This window comes from Tachypleus tridentatus, chromosome 11 (genome assembly GCF_004210375.1).
Source record: "Tachypleus tridentatus isolate NWPU-2018 chromosome 11, ASM421037v1, whole genome shotgun sequence".
In the NCBI taxonomy this organism is placed as follows: domain Eukaryota; kingdom Metazoa; phylum Arthropoda; class Merostomata; order Xiphosura; family Limulidae; genus Tachypleus; species Tachypleus tridentatus.
Window position 1 is genome coordinate 36,907,375 of NC_134835.1, and position 9,786 is coordinate 36,917,160.

The following is a 9,786-nucleotide window of genomic DNA, read 5'->3' on the forward strand; positions in this document are numbered from 1 at the left end:
TGGAAAGGATGTGTAATAGTTTTCCAACGCAAAATATTTATCTAGTAAGATCAGAAAGATGTTTTAAGGTCAGCAGATTGAGAGTTTAGTATTTCCAAGACGAAGCTGTCGCTTCTACATAATAGCACTGAAAAACAAAGGAATATGGATCGACCTGAGACACCAAGACCATTCGGAAAAAACCTGCAACGAGTCGTATCTCAGCGTAAAGTGTGGTGCCTTGTAGCAGGTGAGTGGCTGTGCTGGTGTGTTTTCTTGCAGCAAAGCCACATCAGGCTATCTGTTGAGTCCGCCGTGTAACAGATAAGAGCTCACGAACACAAATGTCAATGAAAACATTGTTCTCGTGTTCCAGACAACGGTGCACGTCATCACAGTTCACGTGTTCACGACATATCTGTTCAGCTGTCGCATATGTAAAACAGGTATTTGTGCTATTTAATATGAAAATATACGATATAGCTGTTGAAATGGATTCTGAAAATTGTCGTCCTCGTACATTAGTTTGGTTATTCCGTGATGACGAGAAAATAGAGGAGCGAACAACGTTTCGACCTTCTTCGTGAACCTGACAATAGCCGAAGAAGGTCGAAACGTTGTTCGCTCTTTTACATAGTTCCTTCTCTATCCATTCCAGCTGTTTTTAAATATATAATTAGCTTGATTATAGAAAGTTTTAATGGAGAATTAGTGTGCTTTGGACAGAACTGGTAACCAAACTGCGCGGCTTTCGTCACGATGCAAGGTTATATTTAGACAATGTAATTATAATATTGATCACACCTGCGCTGTGAGCAAATACTTACCCCAAATAACACAGGCTTATCTTTACTTAACGTAGAACAAAGAAAACTCTTTGCAATGGAAACCTCTCATATAGATTGGACTAAGTGTATTCACAGTTGCTAATATATATCAAAATTAAAAGATATATTCTTCAAACATTTTATCTAGAATAAACATTCCAAACAATTGTTCTACGTCGGTTATCTATCGGTTGGCTGCGAATTTGTTTCTTATAAACCAGGCCAAGCATGACCAAGCGTGTTAAGACGTGCGACTCGTAATCAGAGGGTCGACGGTTCGCATCCCCGTGGCGCCAAACATGCTCGCCCTTTCAGCCGTGGGGGCGTTATAATGGGACGATCAATCCCACTATTCGTTGGTAAAAGATTAGCCCAAGAGTTGGCGGTGGGTGGTAGTTGCCTTCCCTCTAGTCTTACACTGCTAAATTAGGAACGGCTAGCACAGATAGCCCTCGAGTAGCTTTGTGCGAAATTCAAAACAAACAAACAATTCTTATAAACCCTAAAACGGCCAAACAACGTAAATGTAAAAATTCATCTGATATTTTTTTAAACGTTCACAAAAAGAAGAAACAGGGAGAATTTAATCAAAGTTTATATTGAGAAATTAAATAAGTTTCCCATAATTTCAATAAATGCTCTACACTTTCTACAATTTGTTCCTAAAAGTGAGTGAATCCTTAAGGCTGAATATTTTTTTATTCAAAAACATCATTAAATTAATACCAAGTACATTTATTATTTCATCGCAAACGTACATCTCTATTATTTTTCGTCTTTTGTTTTTAATTTATTTTTGAACGTTAATCAAATTTAAAATAATGCACAATATCCTATAGGTTTTTCTATTTTTTGGATTCTCTGCCCTCTTACCTCTGAAATGTGGTTATTACAGCTTTACTTCATAAGATAAAAACTCTTAATTCCATAATGATTAAGAAATTGTAAATATATAAAATTGCACAAATAACTGCCCCTTTCAGATTTTGTTTTTCTTCATCCACGTGTCTTATTTCTATAGTATTTACTAAATTCGTTTAAACAGAATAATATTTCTATAGGCCCAGCATGGCCAGATGGTTAAGTCGCTGGACTCATAACCCGGGGGCTCGAATCCCCGTCACACCAAATATGCCGTGGGGGCGTTATAATGTGACGGTCAGTCCCGCTATTCGTTGGTAAACGAGTAGCCCAAAAGTAGGCTGGGGGAAGTGATGACTAGCTGCGTTCCCTCTAGTCTTACACTGCAAAATTAGGGACGGCCAGCGAAGATAGCCCTCGTGTAGCTTTGCACGAAATTCACAACGAACCAAACCAATATTTCTATAGCACTTCGGTAAACTGAAAAGATATAAAAGCAAAAACATGTTTATTTTACTTTATTTGTATTTCTATTTAATTATTTTTCACATAATTTGCTAAAGTAATTCAGACAAAATAATTTTTACCTGATATATTTATTATCCTCAAGAACATCCTCACTCAAAATCTGGAAAAAAAAACAAAGAATTAATATTAGTTTTTATGAATGATTTGTTTATGTTAATCGAGATGTCAGCCTTGGCACTACAGGCAACATATTTTCCAGTTACACGTTTGATTCAAGGCTTCTCTACCTATTCCATAGTGCAAAGCTAGCATGGTAGATTTCTAGCAGGAAGTTTGCTTAACGTCTAAGGAAGAAAAGTATTTGTTTTCTGAGGTTATTAAAACACACGACACTTCGTTGTCTTTCCTGGAAGAGAAAAGCTCGCACAGCAGTATTTAGTTTGGATAATTTAGAGAGACACTCTCTTCCGCCGATCGAAGTATTATAGCTTCTTAGCCCAGAACAGATTCGCATTTCTCGTGCAACAGTTATGCGGCAAATTATTATATTTTTTATTTAAGAAAATTATTAAATCAATACCAAATACATTTATTATTTCATAATAGGCGTACTGCTTTATTATATTTAGTTTCTTATCCTTTTGAATGCCAATCAAACTTATAGTCACACATCATTTTACAAGTTTCTAATATCTGTTATATTCTTTACCGTGTCACACCTGAGACATAGATATTCATATCTTTGTCAGATAAAACGAAACCAATACCTATTTTCATCAGAAAGGTGTCCAAAGAACCTGTTACAGAAATCTCTCGAATACACATCTATAAAGTCCCCGATGGAGATCTGATGGTTTTCTATGGCACTGATCTGATTTTCTGTGGACAGACAAAACTCATCTGCAATGGATAATCTGTAATAAACCTTTCAAGGAGTGTTATCCAAGACTGACCTTGCAATACCTTGTTGCAATGAAGGATAATTAGACATCAGATTGTGCACGACTGACGACAGAAAAAGTGGCTCCAATGGCAATAGATTATGGAATATCACTATTATAATACATTAACTCCAGAACAGGATTGAAAGGTCAAACCTAGATTACCTCAATGGTTTAATTCTCTTCAAATAAGTATTAAACTAACTGCACGTATTTGGTTTAACCAAATATCTCAGTGGGAATACAAATATAAAGAAAAACCAACTAGAAAGGGAAGATCTTAAAAATAAGCAAAAATTAAAAGTACGTGTCTTCAAAACATGCAAAGCGTAGAAAACGAGGTCTTCGGTTCGTTTTACACTTCATTATAAATCAGCCTTTTCCATATTCGTAAATATTTAAAATACACTTTAAGTTCACTTATCAGTTCTGCTTATTCGCTTGCCTGTTTTGGTTTGTTTTGAATTTCGAGAAGAGCTACGCGAGAGCCGTCTACGCTAGCCATTCATAATTTACCAGTGTAAGACTAGATGGAAGGCAGCTAGTCATCACCGCCCACCGGCAACTCTTGGACTAATCTTTTACCAACGAATAGTAGAATTGATCGTATATTATGACTCCCCCACGGCTGAAAGGGCGAACATGTTGGGTGTGACGGGGATTCAAACCGTGACTCTCAGATTACGACTCGAGTGCCTTAACTACCTGGCCATGCCGGGCCACGCTTGTCTGTTTTTCGTTTGGTTTCCAAATAGTTTTGGATTTGTATTACTTTTACACTTTAATAAGTTGCAAGTTTTTATTTGAAAAAAAAATGAGTTGACAGGGTTTCACTTTGTTTCAATGGGTAATAATTATTCGTTACTAATATACTTGCTTTGCTAATTATGATGTCATATATGGCATCTATAACAAACAAATTGTAAAATAAAAACCATGAATATCCATAGGTTCTAATCTTTCTTCTATTGAGATGGGCATAAATATACTTATTTTTTTACTTGCAACATCAAAACTTAGACTTATATATTTCGTTTGTATGTATTTATTTTTAATGGAGGATTTATTTTGTAGATAGTGTGTCACGTGCTCTATGTTAAGAAAAATATGGCGACATGTATTGCGGATCTCCCTGGTACAGCGGTAAGTTTGCCGATTCACAATGCTAAAATCAGGAGTTCGATTCCCTCGCTAGACTCAGCAGATAGAAGGATGTGGTTTTGCTATAAAACAAACACACATTTATTGTGGTTAATAAATGTACCTATAAATATAGGCTTATCCCTAGTAAACTTATATCTGGATTGGCTCGCTCGATAACGGTTTATATGCTTTACTTGTTTGTTAACTTTTTGCTTTTAGAAAAACTTTATGCAAACATTATATATACAAATTATTATTACATATCGACGTACTGCTAGCGTACCATCACAGTAAGCAGGTTAATTCACTTTAAAACTGATTACAAATTTTTAAGTTTCTATTACGTTATCTTCGCGGGTTCGCATCGCCGTCGCGCCAAACATGCTAGCCATTTCCGCCGTGGGGGCGTTATAATGTGACGGTCAATACCACTATTCGTTGGTAAAAGAGTAGCCCAAGAGTGGGCGGTGGGTGGTGATGACTAGCTGCCTTCCCTCTAGTCTTACACTGCTAAATTAGAGACGGCTAGCACAGATAGCCCTCGAGTAGCTTTGTGCGAAATTTAAAACCAAAAACCAACAATTACGTTATCATACGATGCTAAATAGTTTTCATGGGTTTTAAAATCACTTTGTTTATTTATATTTCTTCCAAATGTAATTGTAATTTTGTGTGTTTCAGTCATATAACTACAGTAAATAGTGTTCTAGTGTCAAAGTAATTACTGAAGAGTGTGTGTGTTTCTTATAGCAAAGCTGCATCGAGCTATCTACTGAATCCACCAAAGGGAATTATTGAAGAAAGCAGTGGAGTTAGTTATAATAAAATCGTGGCTAAGCAATGAAACGACCAAACAATATATAATCGAACTAAATTATAAATGAATTTCAATAATAATTATAGTGTTTTATAAACACTTTTAGAAGTTTCATCTATTATACTAACCTGGTTGATCCAACTCTGTGATATATTTGTTATAACTTTAATGTTTAAACTTCTACGTTAAAAGTGGTAATCGTAAATATAAACATCATAAATGAACTAGTTCTCTGAATTAAACGTATATTCCGTCCTACTTAATCTCGTATTTGTAAGTAGCGTCTACATGTTAACTAGTTGTGCGAGGATCATTAATACAAATCAATTTCATATTCACGAACGACGTTGTACAAACCCCTCCAAGGCAGCTTCGTTACGTAACATCTACGTGACAACAGCCGCTGTTTTCGTACTTCAGGATATTTTTTAATAATAATTTCGTTATGAACGTTGTTATTTCAAAAGTAATTTTATATAAGTAAAACTAATTAATGTTTGTTTTCTTTTTCTCGCCTCCAGTTCAATTAAGTGTAGTTCAGCTTGCATTAGTTAGGAATATCGGAATAGTTTGGAATATTGTCTTCTCTCTATGAAATAAAACTTTATAAATAACCAAATACCAAAGAAACATTTCTAAGATTTTGTAACTTGAATGCTGGTCAGAATAGAAAAGCAAAGTATGAAATCTGACTCAAATATATTAAGAAATTTACCAGTTATGTCCTATATTGAAGGTTAAGAAATTCGGGATAGAATAGCTTAGTTCGCTGAACGATATATCTGTTCAATGAACAATCTTCCATTTCAAATCACAACCAATCGCAATTTTCACTTCTCCAACAATGGTAAAATCACTTGTACTTTATGATCTAGTGTGCTTTAAACGTAGTGAGTTATTTATCAAAATAGCGTATCTGGAAGAGAAATATTCACTGTCAGAATTATATAGTTAAGAAAGAGATAAGTATTCATCAAACATATCAAGTTATTGTAAACTAGATAATAAAATTAGTCATTTGATCACTATGGAAATATCAGTCAGACGTGTTTACTTTTTACATACCGTTAGTGCTACAACAGCAGTTTTACAATATGAATGATTGGTTTCTATTTGTTTCTAATATTATTTAACATTTTTGTTAGAATGGAAAAACCTTCACGAAGACGAGAAGTAAACACGAAAAGACTTTCTTACTTGGCTGTTACAACTTTAACGTATGCGAATTATCCTGTAAAATCATTGATATATTTTTAGCTTTGATGTGACAGTTGCATCAAAACACGTTCAAAGCTATTTTTACCTTTAAGACAGAGACATCAACAAAATGAATAATTTCTCGCTTTTAAGCAGCATCCAAGTTACACAAAATAGTATGTCTGCAAACTTATAACACGAGAAACCGGGTTTCGATACTCGTGGTTAGCAGAGCTAGATAGCCCTTTGTGTAGCTCTGTGTTTAATAACAAACAACAATGGTTTTTGGAATTTCACACAAAGCTACTCGAGGACTATCTGTGCTAGCCGTCCCTAATTTAGCAGTGTAAGACTAGAGGGAAGGCAGCTAGTCATCACCACCCACCGCCAACTCTTGGGCTACTCTTTTACCAACGAATAGTGGGATTGACCGTCACATTATAACGCCCCCACGGCTGGGAGGGCGAGCATTGTTGATGCGACGGGGATTCGAACCCGTGACCCTCAGATTACGAAGCGCACGCCTTAACGCGCTAGGCCATGCCAGGCCCCAACAAACAACAACAAACGTTTTTAAGTAATGTTGCTCTCAAGGTGAATTTGTGGATATTTTTCGCTGTGATGGAAGTGTAGCATACAAGTAAATTCAAGGAATTGTTTTCGCTTTTAAGCAAGGGTGTTAACAATGTTGATTTAAGAATATTTTAATTATATGCAAAGGTATCTTCCAAGTGTTTTACGCATATTTTAGCTGTGATATAAGGGTATCAGCAAAGTGAACTTATGGATATTTTTAGCTATGATAACAGAATGTCTTCAAAGTAAATTAGTAAATATTCGTTTCTAAAAAAAAGTCTCTCTCAGTGTGTTTACGACTTAAATACTTTAATTGTTCCCGAATTCTATCTATTTTTAAAGATAGAGACATTTATTTTTTAATTTCGAGCAAAGCTACTCGAAGGCTATCTGCGCTTGCCGTCCCTAATTTAGTAGTGTAAGACTAGAGGGAAGGCAGCTAGTCATCACCACCCACCGGCAACGCTTGGGCTACTCTTTTACCAACGAATAGTGGGATTGACCGTAACATTATAACGCCCCCACGGCTAAGAGGGCGAGCATTGTTGATGCGACGGGGATTCGAACCCGCGACCCTCAGATTACGAGTCGAACCCCTTAACACGCTTGGCCATGCCGGGCCGATATTCGATACATTCATGGATAATTTCTGCTACGATATAACTGTGTCGAAGAATAAATTCAGAGACATTTTTCATTTTTAATACAAGTGTTTCGTCAAGATAAATTCATAAATATTTCTAACTTTGGTTAATTCGTATTTATTTAGCTCTGACTATAATCTTCTATCAAAATATTTATTTATATTAGGATATTTATAACGCATTTTATGGTTATTTTAGCTTTAATGCTGGTGCTGTTTTTAATTAAAACTTAGGAAGAATATAACTTAACATGAACAATCTGAAATCCTAAGTTTTTTAGGCTTAGCCAAATATAACGAGCCCTACCGTCAGTTATAAGAACTTTAAAATTTTATTCGTAGCTAGTTTCACATATTTTCAGAAAAGTATAGCTAAATATATTTGTTTGTTTTGAATTTAGCGCAAAGATATTCAAGGGTTATCTGCGCTAGCCGTCCCTAATTTAGCAATGTAAGACTAGAGGGAAGGCAGTTAGTCATCGCCACCCACCGCCAACCCTTGAGCTACTCTTTTTACCAACGAATAGTGGGATTGACCGTCACATTATAACGCCCCCACGGCTGAAGGTGCGCACATGTTTGGTGCGACGGCGATTCGAACCCGCGACCTTTACAGTACGAGGGAGTGAAGCGCCTTACTCACATGGCCATGGCGGGGCGTATAAAATGATTGAAGCTTTCTTTATAAATAAACTAGTTTCATTTGAATATTTATCGTATTGTAATTCTGATATATGAATGATATATTTAATACTCTTCTATTTTATGTTTAAGATATAATTTATTTTGAAGGAATATTAAAGTATATATGCACTTTCTGTCGACTTATGATTAAACAGACTGGCAAAATGACTATAACAAATTAAGATAAAATGGCAGAAAAATGACTATAACAAATTAAGATAAAATGGTAGAACATGTAATTACAATATACTCTATTAATTGTTAAACGTGAACGAAATATTTCTCTCGTAAATTTCTAATTGTTGTTTCTTTTACCGAATTTAATTCAACTATGATTCAGTATCGTAATTGTGCAAGATATCTGAGCCCAGATTACAATGTAATCACTATCCTATTAATTTCCTGTAAACATGCTTTTACGAATCTTAGTTTTATTCTATTATTTTGAGCGAATAGACGCCATCATTGTAAAGCCATAACCAAGTGTCGTATAGATTAAAGTAAGACTTATTGAATGCGGCCAGACTTCTGCGAAGTTCATTTAATAACAAGTACATATATCTCACAATTTACTAACTTTATCGTTTTAGATGCGTATAAAATGTCTACTAAACCAAATTAATGGCTGAGTGATTGTGGAAACTAATTGACTCTTGACTTAAATAAATAATTATACAAGATCTTTGGTTCCTTCAATGACGAACTTTGTTACAAGTTTCAAGTTTAAGTTTTCACTAGAGTTTATATGTAAAATTACTTAATTAAGTTCCCACGTAAAGTCAAAGCAATAGTCCTAAACGTATGTGTATTTGTTTCAGATTTAATTTAGATTTTGGTTTCAAATTCCTGGACAATTATCTTTTTTTAAAAGATAATAAACAAACTATTTTTTTTTAATTTTCTCTTGCTTTGAGACTCATTGTTGCCCGGTAAAGACTCCCATAAGAGGACCGAAAGCTTGCTGATAAAAGTATTTTAACGTAGACAAAAGTCTGTATTTATTTTTATGTAGAAAATTCTTAACTATTATCAAATATTATGTACTTACGGCACCTGACAGAATATCATTCTGTTTTCAACATTCCTTACAGCTAGTCTGTTAACATACCAGCTGTTCATCGGTGGGTGGTGGTGACTAGCTGCTTTCTCTCTTGTCTTACACTGCTAAATTAGGGACGACTAGCACAGATAGCCCTCGAGAAGCTTTGCGCGAAATTCAAAAACAAACAAACAAACCACTGTTATAGTAATACTTGAGATATTAATAAAACTCGTTTTTTTTATTTTTGTCTAATGTTAGAGTAATACTTGAGATATTAATAAAACTCGTTTTTTTTATTTTTGTCTAATGTTAGAGTAATACTTGAGATATTAATAAAACTCGTTTTTTATTATTGTCGAATGTTAGAGTAATCTTGAGATATTAATAAAACTCGTTTTTTATTATTGTCGAATGTTAGAGTAATACTTGAGATATTAATAAAACATGTTAGAGTAATACTTGAGATATTAATAAAACATGTTAGAGTAATACTTGAGATATTAATAAAACATGTTAGAGTAATACTTGAGATATTAATAAAACATGTTAGAGTAATACTTGAGATATTAATAAAACATGTTAGAGTAATACTTAAGATATTAATAAAA